Consider the following 14,322-nt stretch of genomic DNA (forward strand, 5'->3'; position numbering starts at 1 on the left):
TATGGTTATGCTTCGAGTTACCGTTAATTAAATTGCACAATCAGAAAGGAAAAATCTAAGATCAACCAACGCAATCAGGCAGAATAATAGAAAGCAATCTTTTCTTTGTTTTCCATAAGCAGCGTTCCTTGAGCTATTTAATAGAGGCAGCACTGATGTTGATTCTATTGCTACCACTGAAAATACTGTAACTCCTTCCGCTGACTGGAAAGGCGTCAGCAACAGTTGCGCCTGCGCACTCGGGCCTCACTGTTGAATAGAAAAGTAGAGAGCTGATGCTTCAGTTATTCAGGGCATTGGTGTGACCCCATCTGGAGCACTGTGTACACTATTGGTCTCCTTATTTGAGGAAGAATGTCAATGCGTTGGAAGCCATTCAGATACGGTTTACCCAACTAGTACCTGGATTGGGCGGATTGCCTTATGAGGAAGGATTGGACAGGCTAGGCCTGTATCTGCTGTAGTTCAGAAGAGTAAGAGGCGACCTGATTAAAACATACAAGAAGCTGAGGGGCCTTGAGAGGGTGGATGTGGAGAGGATGTTTCCTCTTGTGGGAGAATCTTGTATTTGGGGCCACTGTTTAAGACAGAGGTGAGGGGAAATTCTTTTCTCTCAGAGGGTCGTGAGACTTTGGAATTATCTTCCTCAACAGGCGATGGAAGCAGAATCGTTGAATATTTTTAATTATTGGGAAGTAAGTGGGTGAAAGGTTATCGAGGGTAGGGGGTAATGTGGAAATGAGGTTACGATCAGATCAGCCGGGAGCTTATTGAGTGGCAAAGTGGGCTTGAAGGGCTGAGAGGCCGACTCCTGTTGCTAATTCATATGTTCATGTGTTTTTGTTAGTAACATGAAGAGGTTTTCACCCTCAAAGGTATTCAGAAGGCAAGAGAGAGAGGGAGAGGCTGGGGGAACGTTTCCTGTCTCCAGAAAAACCTGCTCCAGCTGCAGTCGATGGGGGTGGATGTCAAGGAGGAACTCCAATAGGTGAAGAGCCAGCAAGCCTCGCTCTTTGCCTCGGAGGCCTCCAAGATCATCTTCCGTTCCAGAGTCCGCTCCGTGGAGCAGGATGAGACGTGCTCACGTTTCTTCTTCCAAAAGGTACACAGAGAGAGCTCTGTGATCAGCAGCCTGAAGGAAGAAGACGGCTCAGTAAAGTCATCGCAGTCCGACATTTTGAGGATCAGCAAATCCTTTTATGTCGGATTGTATGACGTGAAGCCCACAGACAGTACGGAGTCCCAGTCCTTCCTGTCCTCCATTACAAAGGGCTTTGATGACAGTACATGGGAGAGTCTGGACAAACATGGTGGATGTGCTCTCCAAAATGAGATTTGGGGAGGGATTCCGCAACACGGCAGGAGTCTCACCCCCTCTGCACGTTCCCCTTGAGGTGGCTGTGGTGGGGACAAGACCGTTGTTCACCTCCTTGTGGTTGTGCCTTTGCAAAGAAGGTCTGGACGTCGGTGATAGACGCTCTTTGGTCTGCCTGAAACTTGTTGGACTTCCAGCGCAAAGAGTTGTCCCCGACCGAGTGTTGCAGACTGGCACGTTCCAAGGTCCAGGACTACGTGCTGAGGGACGCACTAAAGCTTGGGGCAGCCACCGCAAAGGCGCAATGGGGAAGGGTCGCTGTCTAAGACCTTTCTGCCACAGTGCACCCAGGGACTGGGAAATGTTGAGAGCCCCTCGGGCTGTACAGCTCCAAATGAATGTCTGCAGTGAATACTAATTATATTGAAGCACCTCAGAGAGCAACATGATGTATGTTGATAACTCCAATACTTTTGTCTGATTGTCTGCATTGACCATATTGAAATGATTGTAATATTCATTGATTGTATCGATGCACCTTGTGATCAATGTGTAAAAGTTGAATCTGATTGTACTTTTGTGATGGTGATTTTGAAATGTTTTGGAATGTTCCTCCAGATATTTTATGAATAAAGTATATTTTTCAAAAAAAAATCTGTTCTTATCAGTTTAATATCCGATACGTCCTTTATCTGGGGACCAAATATTAAATTTATTTTTGGAGCAGGGAGATGGAACAGGATCTTTCTCCGTCCATTCCACACATCGACCTGGTATTGCAGCGTCTTCAGGAATGGTGCAGTTTTGCCCTCTACAGGGTGAAAGGGAAACTGAAAAGAAGAAAAAGTCATTCAGAGCATTGTCCTGCTTTCCATCATTGATCTGGTTGAACTGAACTTGTGCTGAGTGGCAGGACAGGCTCATTGGTGCCAGACTGAGTGATGCCCCCTTTAACTTTAATTTCTCCTTTAACTCCTCTCAATTCCTCCAAATAAAAGGTGTGGCCATGGGTACCCGCATGGGCCCCCGCTATGCCTGTCTCTTTATGGGGTATGTGGAACATTCCTTGTTCCAGTCCTACTCCGGCCCCCTCCCACAACTCTTTCTCCGGTACATCGATGATTACTTCAGTGCTGCTTCATGCTCTCGTCGGGAACTGGAAAAATTTATTAATTTTGCTTCCAATCTCCACCCCTCCATCATTCTCACATGGTCCATCTCTGACACTTCCCTTCCCTTCCTTGACCTCTCTGTCTCAATTTCTGGTGATAGACTGTCCACCAATATCCATTACAAGCCTACCGACTCCCACAACTACCTTGACTACAGCTCCTCACACCCTGCTTCCTGTAAGGACTCCATCCCATTCTCTCAGTTCTTTTGCGTCCGTCGCATCTGTTCTGATGCTGCTACCTTCAAAAACAGTTCTGCCACCACCAAACACACCTTCCCTTCACCCCCCTTGGCGGCATTCCGTAGGGATCGTTCCCTCCGGGACACCCTGGTCCACTCCATCACCCCTACTCCTCAACCCCCACCTATGGCACCTCCCCATGCACACGCAAAAGATGCAACACCTGCCCCTTCACTTCCTCTCTCCTCACCGTCCAAAGGCCCAAACACCCGTTTCAAGTGAAGCAGCATTTCACTTGCATTTCCTCTGACTTAGTCTACTGCATTCGTTGCTCCCAATGCGGTCTCCTCTACATTGGAGAGACCAAACGTAAACTGGGCGACCGCTTTGCAGAACACCTGCGGTCTGTCCGCAAGAATGACCCAAACCTCCCTGTCGCTTGCCATTTTAACACTCCACCCTGCTCTCTTGCCCACATGTCTGTCCTTGGCTTGCTGCATTGTTCCAGTGAAGCCCAACTCAAACTGGAGGAACAGCACCTCATCTTCCAACTAGGCACTTTACAGCCTTCCGGACTGAATATTGAATTCAACAACTTTAGATCTTGAACTCCCTCCCCCATCCCCACCCCCATTTCCGTTTCTTCCCCCTCCCTTTTATTTTTTCCAATAATTTATATAGATTTTTCTTTTCCCACCTATTTCCATTATTTTTAAATTTATACCTTTTATGCCCTGTTAGTCTTATATCACCCCACCCCACCCCCACTAGAGCTGTACCTTGTGTGTCCTCCCATCCATTCTTAATTAGCACATTCGTTTAGATAATACCACCACCTTCAACACCTCTTTGTTCTTTTGTCTCTGACATCTTTTGGTTATCTGATCCTATCACTGCTTGCTTGTCCCTACAACCACACCACCCCCCCCCCGACTTCTCTCCCCCCACCCCCCCCACCTTAAACCAGCTTATATTTCACCCCTCTCCTAGTTTTACTCAGTTCTGTTGAAGGGTTATGAGGACTCGAAACGTCAACTTTATTCTTCTCCACCGATGCTGCCAGACCTGCTGAGTTTTTCCAGGTAATTCTGTTTTTGTTTTGGATTTCCAGCATCCGCAGTTCTTTGTTTTTATATCTGAATGATGCCCCCCGTTGGATTTTGGTGCAACTGCAGGGCTGCTGCTGGTTTGCACTTGTGCTGCTTGTCAGGGTGGAGCCCGGGACTAGACGATGCCCCCTGTTGGATATTGGTGCAACTGCAGGGCTGCTGCTGGTGTGCACTTGTGCTGCTTGTCAGGGTGGAGCCCGGGACTGGACAATGCCCCCTGTTGGATTTTGGTGCAACTGCAGGGCTGCTGCTGGTGTGCACTTGTGCTGCTTGTCAGGGTGGAATCCTGGACTGGAAAATGCCCCCTGTTGGATATTGGTACAACTGCAGGGCTGCTGCTGGTGTGCACTTGTGCTGCTTGTCAGGGCGGAGCCCGGGACTGGACGATGCCCCCTGTTGGGTTTTGAGGCTGTTGCAGGCGCTGCTTCAGGGAGGCAGCATCAAGCAAGAAAGGTCCTGATGCTCAATGCTGGCTGTCGGGTCTTCAGCCCGTGTTCGGCCACACGCAGCAAAACGGACGGTGAAGCCGGAGGCCGAGGAAGACGGGACGGGTGCATGGGTTTCTGGGTTATCGCTTCTCGGCCTTTTGGCTAAGATCAGTTGTAGTGAAGCGACGGCTAAAACCAAAGGAGCCCCAAACCAGGGGGTACGTAACACCGTTCGGGTGACAGTGAAGGACAGTGAAGGAGGAGCACCCATGGATCGGGCCTTCTTCATCAAGCGGATCCTGTTGAAGGCGTTTGGATTGGAAGCGGAGGAGATCTACTCCCTGCGAGACTTCCCCAGCGCTGGATATTTCGACGTGACCTTCAGGAATGTTGCTGCCTGCGTCAAGTTCCTGAAGGTGTTTGAGGAGAAGAGACACCAGCCGGAGATGAAGATCCTGACGGTGGAGCCGCTCTTTGCTCTGCCGTTGCAACGGGACCGTGTGGTGACGGTGCATCTCTACAACCCCCACGTCGCTGTCGCTGACGTGTTCACCTTCCTCACCAGGTACTTCGACAAGGTTGGGAGCTGCACCGAGGTTAGAGACGCCTTCGGGATTTGGACCAGCAAACGCCAGGTTAAGGTCACGCTCAAGACCGATGGTAAGGGAGCCGTCTTCCACCCTCCTTCCAGATTTGCTATCGGGGGAAGCCGTGGCTACCTGGTCTACGCTGGACAACCCAAACTTTGTCACTCATGCGGCAAGTCTGGTCATGTGGCGGCCAACTGCAGCGCCGCCCTCTGCAAGAACTGCAAACAGGAAGGGCACCAGACAAAGGACTGAAAACAGACTAAGTGCTGCAACCTGTGTGGCGAGGCAGGTCACCTCTACAGGACCTGCCCCAAACGCTGCCTCACTTATGCACGGGCAGCCAACGCCAATGAGGGGGAAGCAGAAGAAATGCTTCGTGTCACTACTACCAAGGACTCTTGTAACACTCCAAACACCATGGCCCCCAGTGAGAACAACGGGACAAAGGAGGACACAGAGAGAGACAAGGTGGAGGATAAGATTGAGGCAGCAGACAGCCAATCAACAGCACTGCCCCCTGAACCTCCCACTCCTCAGGAGAGCGAATCAATGGAGGAGGAAGCAGCGGAAAATCAGCAGGGGGAGTGGCAGCTGGTGAAGAGAGCCAAAAGGAAGAAGGGGCTAAGAAGGGACCAAGCCACTTCCCAGACAAGTGGCAAGAGGCGTCTCCTATCCGACACGGATGACAAGGACAGCTGCTCTTCAGACGAAGAAAGGTAAGGGCGGCACCTACAGAAGAAGCGGAAAAGCTCTAGGGAGTTGGAGGATGAGACACCCGAGCTCCAGAACATTGGCGACAATGAGGAGACCAGCGCACCCCGACTTTGCCCACAACCTGAAGAGGCCAGTGCACCCCAACCCCAGCAATCTGGGAGCAGTGAAGCGCTCAGCGCACCCCAGCTCCGGGAAGCCGGGAGCAGCGACGCCCCAGAGGGGGAGAGGATTGGGGAAGCTTCTCCAACAGAGGACATTTCAAATCCCGTCCTCTACACGAATCCCCAGATGCCACCTGAGCAGAACATCTCCAATGGGGAGGTTCAGGACAGTTTCCTCAGCCCATCCAAAGTGAGGCAATTTGTGAACACTATGGGTATGCAGGAGCAGACCAAAGGTCTCGGACTCTCAGAGACAACAGGTTTGGTAAGACACTAAATGCTTTAAAATGGGTGTAAAGATTGTATCCAGAAATGTGCGTAGCATTAAATCTACTACTCGATGTGTTGCGACCTTGGACTACCTTGCCAAGGTCAAAGCTGACCTGTTGTTTCTGCAGGAGTGTGCGATACCACTTCTCATCTCCTGCAGGGGTCCAAGTGAGGCCTCACCCTCCCACTTCAATCCAGCTTCACTCTCTGCAACATCAAACATTCCAGTTAGAGAGGGGAAAGGGGGACGTCCAACATCTAGAGGATCAATGTCCCACCAGCTTCAGGTACAAGATCTCTCCTTCCTCTGGGACCTAACCACAACTCCCTTGTGGCACCACAGTTACCCACATGGCAACAGGCACAAATGTCAATGCTCGATTCCTCCAATGGGGTCCAGCTAAACAAGAGAAAGAGCCCATCAACCAGGTTGTGCATCACATCCCCACACAACATCCCTGAGGGAGAGAGAGGGGGAACTGACACATTCTGCACCTTCTGGAAAGTACAAGCTTTGTTCCTGGAATCCCTCTGATCCAATGGAGCAACTTTCAGGTGACAGGTGATGAAAATCTGAGGGACACATTCAACACAAGTCATGATTCAGTGACTCCCTCCCAACATGGAGACCCCAATGATCAGCTTCCTCTTACCAAGGAACGGTCATCTCCAAGGAAACGGAACACATCCAGGTCAAAGCGGAGCTTGTCCAGCTCCCGCTCGTCTCTTGGCAACACAAAAGTTGAAAAGGAGTCCTCAGCTTTGCTGTCCAGGAGGCAACTGAAGAAAGATTAAAAAGGGACAGGAAGTGAATCAAGTGAAGCCATTGAGATGGGACCAGCTGGAGAAAGCAGAGAGATCCTTGCCCATTGTGGTCAATGAAGCTGTATCTCCGGGTGGAGTCCTTGTCTGGGCTCAGTGTAGCTACACAGCGGTCAATGTAGAGCTTCAGGGGCATGTGGTTGATCATTGAAACAGAGGCCTCAATGTGAATGAGCTCACCCAGGTAGTAGACAGTCGAAGTGCGCTCTGTAAGCCAGTCACCTGAAGTACAAGAGGACAAGGGTTAGAGACAGTGGCTGTAACTCCCAGTGAGTGACTACAGGAAATCACTCCCCATCCACCCATCACATACCATTCATTAGGCGCAGAGAGAATGACAGATGCCCTTCTCCAGACTTGGTGGAGCTGAATGGGATCCAGGTGGGCTTGATGGGGTCACTGCTCACATTGCCCTTCCTGGAAAGGCAGGGGAGTCATTTTAGGACATCTTCAGAGACCACCAGCAGCTGTAGATCTTATTGACAAAGCGAATAAAGATTCTCACCTCAAATAACGACACTCAATGGGAACGACAGCTCCATTTGTTCTCACAATGACAGATCCATGATACTCTGGGGTGTGGTTCAGGTGGGTGGTGTAGATGAGGAAATCTCCAATCATCTGAAAGAATCAGGTGAAGGAATGAAGAACTGATCTGAAATGAGAATGTTCTCCACAGGGGCTAACAATGAAGTCATCCCATCCCCTGAAAACAATTCTGAGGGGGATGGACAGGATCAGTGTGAAGAGGCTGCTTCCCCCCAGCCGGAGGAGAGTTGATTATTAGGGGTAGGCATCTCAGGTCAGGGGGTCACTTAAGATTAATGTGACAGGGAATTACTTCATACAGCAGGTGGTGAATGTTTGGGATTCTATCCCAGAGAGCTGTGAATGCTCAGTCACCGAGTACATTGGAGACAGATGGATTTATTTTGGGGAATGAAGGGAATGTTATGATGTGGCAGATGATGCTAGTCAGGTGGATCAAATCCACGAGGGAAACTTGATTAGGCACTCAACTGTTTTGCAATTAGTATTTTATTTTGAGATCAGTGCCCGGAATTCAGGAACAGCAAAGACTGCCACAAATTCAGGAGGTTTAGATAAAAATGTAAACATTTAAAGAAAAGATTAAGCACATCCATTATGTCTACAAATTACTATAAGAACTCCCAAAATTCTGATTAATCTGGCTCCCAGTGACACCTTCATTAAGGCAACAGTTAAAAAACAGATTTGTACAGACCCAGGCAAAGCAACACCACCTGGACAGGAGAATTCAATACGAGTTGACACATCCTTGGTTCCTTTAGACAGGAACTTGATGCAGAGGCTGGAGGCTTCTCACATTTATGAAAGATCTTAGGATGTCTTCAATACTGACTCAGCCTCATCCTCTCTACAGGTAAATTCCATTGTTCCCATATCTTGTTGCAACTTCACTTTTCATAATATAAAACTTTAGTACTAATTTATCAATAACCTTTTGAAAAAAATTAACACTTCAGCTTAGTTTCTGAAAGCTGGGTGTCACATCCCACCATTGCTTGGAAATTCAAGCTATCCAAATTTATATGAAAAAGCAAATTTTCATCACATCTCATTCTAAACCTGTTCGATTAAACTGGACTGAAACCTCCAGTTGGATTGATCTGAATGAGGGGAATAGAGCTGAAAATCCTCAAAACAACAAAAGGAAAAGCTTGGAGGATCCAAAGAGAAGGTTCAAGACCAATGGGGCTGATGTCATAGGTTGGAGAGACTCAGGGATCAGTTAAAGTAAAGTACAATACAAGATAGAAAGCTAATTTGTAGTTTTATAAAGCAGGAGACAGCTATCTCCTCAATATCATTGACATCTCACCCAGTGTTGGAATGAAGAGTGGGGAACAACCTACAGCCCAAGCTTAGAGCAAGAGCTGAGGATTCCCATTACCTGCAACCTGCTGCCACACTCATGGAGTCCATAGTCAAAGAGGACAGTGTGGTTCTGAGAGTAGATCCTGGTTGGCCAACAACCTGCTGTCCCCAGGGTCAGGTCAGCAGCTTTGATCAGGTGCCAGGTTCCAAATAAATCCAGCTGGACCCTGAGCAGCAGCTTGTCCTCTCCACACTGCACCATCACAGTCTGCAGTGGAGACACACTTCCACCCTCAGACACACGGAAATGGGAACCAAAGGGAGGCCCAGGCGGAGAGAATGTCTGAGGCACAGGGGTGGCTTTGACTCTGCTCCATGGAAACCTCTGGCCGAGAAACAGTTGCCAAGTATCAGAGCCACAAACAGCTCCAACTAACACCAGCCCTGGGAACAAAGCCCTCACTACAAAATCCCCCATGATACCAAACAACTCAACCATCCCTTCAGCCACCGAGCAGCACCTTTTATACACACAAGCCGCACTCACCTGACACCAGTGAGACCAGAAGCAGCAACATTGAACCAATTAACCAGCCACAATCTCCACCAATGACAGAACTCATGGATTTATTACCAGGAAGGCCGATTTTATTTGGACCAATAGGAGTTGGCCTGGGGAGGGAATGATGTCGATGAACAAAAGGGAAGGTGTGTGATAGGGTGGAGGGCAGGAGACATTAAAGGATAAAAGGTTTCATGGTACAAAAGCCAGAGGCAGTGGTAATGGGTAAAGTAAAGAAACAAAAGATGTGTCCAGATGAGGTGTGAATGGCTGCATAGCAACTGTCTGAATGTACCGTAGAATCGTAGAATGTTTACAGCACAGAAAGAGGCCACTCGGCCCATCGTGTCTGCCCCGGCTGAAGAACGAACCCCCCCCAGCCTAATCCCACTTTTCAGCACTTGGTCCATAGCCCTGCAGGTTCCGGCAGTTGAGGTGCATATCCAGACACCTTTTCAATGAGTTGAGGGTTCCGGCCTCTACTCCCCTTTCAGGCAGTGAGTTCCAGACCCACACAATCCTCTGGGTGAGAAAAGGTTTTCCTCATCTCCCCTCTAATCTTTCTATCAATCTCTTAAAATCTATATCCCCTCGTCAATGTGCTCTCTGCTAAAGTAAATAGGCCCTTCCCATCCAGTCTATCCAGGCCCTTCACAATTTTGTACATCTCAATCAAATCTCCCCTCAGCCTCCTCTGTTCTAAGGAGAACAACCCCAGCCTCTCCAATCTTTCCTCATATTTGCAATTTTCCAGCCCAGGCTACATCCTGGTAAATCTCCTCTGTTCCCTCTCGAATGCAATTACATCCTTTCTGTAACAAGGTGACCAGAACAGCACACAGTACTCAAGTCGTGGCCTAACTAATGTTTTATATAGTTCCAGCATAACCTCCCTGTTCTTATATTCTATGCCTCAGCTAAGAAATGAAAGGATTCCATCTGCCTTCTTAACCACCTTCTCAACCTGTCCTGCTACCTTCTGGGATCTGTGGACATTCACTCTATGACCCCTCACTTCCTCTACACCTCTCAGTTTCCTCCCATTTATTGTGTAATCCTTTGCCTTGTTTGACCTCCCCAATTGCATCACCTCACACTTCTCTGGGTTGAATTCCATTTGCCACTTTTCTGCCCACTTGACCAGTGTATTGATATCTTCCTCCAGTCCACAGCAACTCTCCTCGCTATCAACCAATTTTTCTGCTGTCTGCAAACTTCTTGATCATTCTACTTTTATGCCCAAATCATTAATATAGACCACAAAAAGCAGGGGGCCCAGTACTGAGCCCGGCAGAACCCCACTGGAAACAGCCTTCCAGTCACAAAAACATCCATCCTTTGTTTCCTGCCACTGAGCCAATTTTGTATCCAGCTCGCTACGTTCCCCTGGATCCTATGGGCTGTTATTTTTTTAAGCAGTCTGCCATGTGGAACCTTGTCGAAAGCCTTGTTATAATCAATGTGTATCACATCAACTACACCACCCTCATCAATCCTACTTGTTACTTCCTCAAAAACTTCAATCTAATTAGTCAGATATGACCTGTGTACTATAGGCCCCCAAACAGTCAGGGAGAGATAGAGGATCAAATATGTAGACAAATTTCAGAGAAGTGTAAGAATAATAGGGCAGTAATGGTAGGGGATTTTAACTACCCAAATATTAACTGGGATAGTTTCAGTGTGCAAGGTAGGGAGGGAGTAAAATTCTGAAGTTGCATCCAGGAGAACTTTCTTAGACAGTGCGTAGAAAGCCCAGCAAGGGAAGGGGCAGTTCTGGACCTAATATTCTGAACTGAGCCCGGGCAGGTGGAAGGCATATCAGTAGGGGAACATTTTGGAGATAGTGACCATAACTCAGTTAGATTTCGGATAGTTATGGAAAAGAATAAGGTTGGGCCAGGAATAAAAGTTCTAAACTGGGGAAAGGCTAATTTTACTAAGATGAGATGCGATTTGGCACAAGTGGACTGGGAGCAGCTACTTGCAGATAAAACTGTGTCAGAGCAGTGGGGGTTCTTCAAGGAGGTAATAGCAAAAGCACAGGGCAATTATGTTCCCATAAAGGCAACGGGTGGGGGGAACCAATCCTGAAGAACCCTGGATGTCAAGGGGCATAAAGGTTAGGATGAAGAAAACAAGAGAAGCTTATGGCAGATACCGAGGGCTCAATACAGCTGAGTCCTTCCTGGAATGTAAATAGTGTAGAGGGAACTTAGAAAGGAAATTAGGAAAGCTAAGAGAGTGCATGAGAAAGCATTGGTGGATAGAATAAAGGAAAACTCAAAGGGGTTATTTAAATATATATAGAGTAAGAGAATAACTAGGGAAAGAGTAGGGCCAATTTGGGATAACAGAGGTAATCTGTGTGTGGACCCGGAAGACATGGGTGCAGTCCTCAATGAATCCTTTACGTCGGTCTTCACAATGGAAAAGGACAACGCAGATACAGATATCAGGGTGGAGGACTGTGAAATATTAGAGGAAATTAACATAGAGAGCGAGGGGGCACTTGCAGGTCTAGCGGCCTTAGAAATGGATAAATCCACAGGCCCGGATGAGATATATCCCAGGCTGTTGAGGGAGCCTAGGGAAGAGATTTCAGGGGCCCTGGCAATAATTTTCAAATCCTCTCTGGCCACAGGTGTGATGCCAGAGGACTGGAGGACCGCTAAAATTGTTCCAATATTAAGAAAGGGAGGAAGGGATAGACCAGGAAATTACAGGCCAGTCAGTCTAACCTCAGTGGTGGGGAAGTTACTAGAAAGAATTCTGAGGGGCAGAATATATCTGGCCTTGGAGAGACAAGGATTAATCGGGGACAGTCAGCATGGGTTTGTTAAGGGAAGGTCGTGTTTGAAAAATTTGTCCGAATTTTTTGAGGAGGTAACCAGGAGTGTTGATGAGGATAATGCATTTTACTTTAGCAAGGCTTTTGATAAAGTCCCTCATGGCAGACTGGGCATGAAAGTAAGAGCCCATGGGGTCCATGGCAAAGTGGCATGTTGGATCCAAAATTGGCTGAGAGGCAGGAAGCAGAGTGTGATGGTAGAGGGATGTTTCTGTGACTGGAAGTCTATTTCTAGTGGGGTTCCACAGAGCTCGGTACTGGGGCCCTTGCTGTTTGTGGTGTACATAAATGATTTAGATTTAAATGTAGGGGGTATGATCAAGAAGTTTGCAGATAAGAGGAAAATTGGTAGAGTGGTAAATAGCGAGGAGGATAGCCGTAAACTGCAGGAGGATATCAATGGACTGGTCAGGTGGGCAGAGCAGTGGCGAATGGAATTCAACCTAGAAAAATGTGAGGTAATGCACTTGGGGATGGCTAACAAGGCAAGGGAATACACTATGAATGGTAGGACCCTGAAAAGCACTGAATATCAGAGGGACCTTGGTGAGCATATCTATAGATCCCTGAAGGTAGCAGGGCATGTAGATCAAGTGGTTAAGAAGGCATGAGGGATACTTGCCTTTATTAGCTGAAGCATAGAATACAAGAGCAGGGAGGTTATGCTGGAACTGTATAAAACGCTGGTTAGGCCACAACTGGAGTACTGTGTGCGGTTCTGGTCACCACATTATAGGAAGGATGTGATTGCACTGGAGAGGGCGCAGAGGAGATTTACCAGGATGCTGCCTGTGTTGGTGTGTCTGAGCCATGAGGAAAGATTGGATAGGCTGGGGTTGTTTTCCTAGGAGCAATGAAGGTTGAGAGGGGACCTGATAGAGGTGTATGAGATTATGAGGAGCATAGATAGGGTGGATATGAAGGCACTTTTTCCATTAGTAGTGGGGTCAATAACCAGGGGGCATAGATTTAAGGTAAGAGGTAGAAGGCTAAGAGGGGTGTTGAGGAATATTTTTTTCACCCAGACAGTGGTGGGAGTCTAGAACTCACTGCCTGAAAGGGTGATTGAGTCAGAAACTCTCGTAACATTTAAGAAGTATTTAGATATTCACTTGCGTTGACATAGCCTCCAGGGCTATGTGCCAAGCATTGGAAAATGGGATTAGAGTAGTCAGATCCTTGTTGACTGGAGCGGACACAGCCCGGGGTACATTTCATCCAGCCCTGGTGATTTATCCACTTCTGGCGATGCTAATCCCCTTGATACTTCCTCTCTCCCTACGTTTATCACATCCAATACTTCACACTCCTCCTCCTGAACTACAATGTCAGCATTCTCCCCCTCTTTTGTTAAGACAGACGCAAAGTATTCATTCAGACCCAAACCCACATCCTCCGCCTCCACCCACAGGTTACCTTTTCGGTGTTTTATGAGCTCCATTCTTTCCTTCGTGATCCTCTTACTCTAAATTGATCAATCATCTTTGTGTTGATTTTGCTTGCCAATATTCTTTCATGCCCTCTCTTTACTGTCCTAATTTCCTTTTTGATTTCACCCCTCCGCTTTCCCTACTTCTCTCAGCTTGATCTCTTTGTCTAAATCATTAACAGGGATTGTAAATAGTTGAGGCCCCAGCTCTGATCCTTGCAGAAATCCCCTAGTTAGCGGCTGAGAAAGCGAAAATGTCCCGTTTATCCCTACTCTCTGCTACTTCTCCATTGTCCAATCATCCACCCATGCTAAATGGATACATGGATCCATGTCAGAAGGTTAATGGTTAATTTGAGACAATGTCAGAAGAGTAAAAATACAATTTTAGAAGCAAACAAGTTCTAACAAAATGGCCCAGGGAACTTGTTTTCAATAACATCCATTGCATCCGTGATCCCGGGCTGGAGTAACAGAGAATTCCTCTGAATACATTCAGAAATCCTTGGATATACTCATCAGGTCTGACAGCATCTGTACAGAGAGAAATCGAGTTAACGTTTCAGGCATCAGAACTGGACAAGTTTGAAATGTCATCGACTTTAAGCAACAGGAGGGTGAGAAAAAGGACAATAGGGAAGCTCTGTGATTGGGTGTAAGACAGGGAGAGATTAAATGACAGAAGAGCTAGTCGTGCGGAGTCAAAGGGAGTGGAAATGGGACAAGTAAAGAAACAAAAGATGTGCCTCGAGCAGTTGTGCTGCATTCCGAATGTGAGAACAAGAGTAAGAGTGAAACATGAAAAGAAATGGAGACAGAGATTCCAGTCTGTAATGGTTGAACTCAGTGTTGATTCT

General features: G+C 47.6%; 1 protein-coding gene and 1 pseudogene across 1 annotated transcript in view; one reads left to right on the plus strand and one right to left on the minus strand.

Annotated features, from left to right (window-relative positions):
• LOC144668726 (EVI5-like protein) overlaps positions 1 to 14,322 on the minus strand; it is a 436,360-nt gene that overhangs the window by 122,001 nt on the left and 300,037 nt on the right. The window lies entirely within an intron of this gene.
• On the plus strand, positions 1,952 to 2,122 carry LOC144669201 (U2 spliceosomal RNA; annotated as a pseudogene).

Source organism: Cetorhinus maximus, chromosome 28 (assembly GCF_964194155.1).
Source record: "Cetorhinus maximus chromosome 28, sCetMax3.hap1.1, whole genome shotgun sequence".
Classification (NCBI taxonomy): Eukaryota; Metazoa; Chordata; class Chondrichthyes; order Lamniformes; family Cetorhinidae; genus Cetorhinus; species Cetorhinus maximus.